A 720-nucleotide genomic window follows, 5' to 3' on the forward strand; every position below is an offset into this window, starting at 1 on the left:
AATAGCTTTAAACCGTAAACCTATAGTGTAGAAATAAAATTAGGCTGCATTGCAAAAACGCAATGATTAAAAATACATCATATGAGGCATGAATATAATTTCACATAAACACATAATTAAACACGCAACATGAGCTTTATGTTCTATGCATTTTTAAATAAATTTTCAAAATATATTTCAATATATTTAACAGTGTTTCACATATATGTGAATATATTACCTTTCTGTATGGGGTGCCTTTCCTCCACACGTAGCGTGACAGGGTCCTTCTCATAAATGAGTAAGCGGCATTTAAAACACTGTTGCTCACTATTTAATTACAGCTTCAGATGCATGATATTTTCATTTGCTACAAGCAGGATTCACAAGAAGCATGTTCAACTTGGACACGCAGACGGTCGTGGTAATACACATTGTAAACAGCAACCGTTCGCGTGTCCGCGGTTAATACGCATCTTGTTTATAAAAGCATTTTACGGAGCCTTTGGCTTTTGGGGGCCCAAGGCGGTTGCCGACTTTTGTCTAATGGGTAAGTCCGGCCCGCCAGCTTTAAATGTTTCAAAATGAATAATAGTTGAAAACAATTGCTAGACATTTCAAATGTAATCAGTTACATTACTTTAATAAAGTAATTGAAGTAGTCATACTTATTACATTTTAAATAGGGTAACTTGTAATCTGTAACCTATTACATTTCCAAAGTAACCTTCCCAACACTGA

Source organism: Sinocyclocheilus rhinocerous, unplaced genomic scaffold (assembly GCF_001515625.1).
Source record: "Sinocyclocheilus rhinocerous isolate Xijiao unplaced genomic scaffold, SAMN03320098_v1.1 scaffold53, whole genome shotgun sequence".
Taxonomy (NCBI): domain Eukaryota; kingdom Metazoa; phylum Chordata; class Actinopteri; order Cypriniformes; family Cyprinidae; genus Sinocyclocheilus; species Sinocyclocheilus rhinocerous.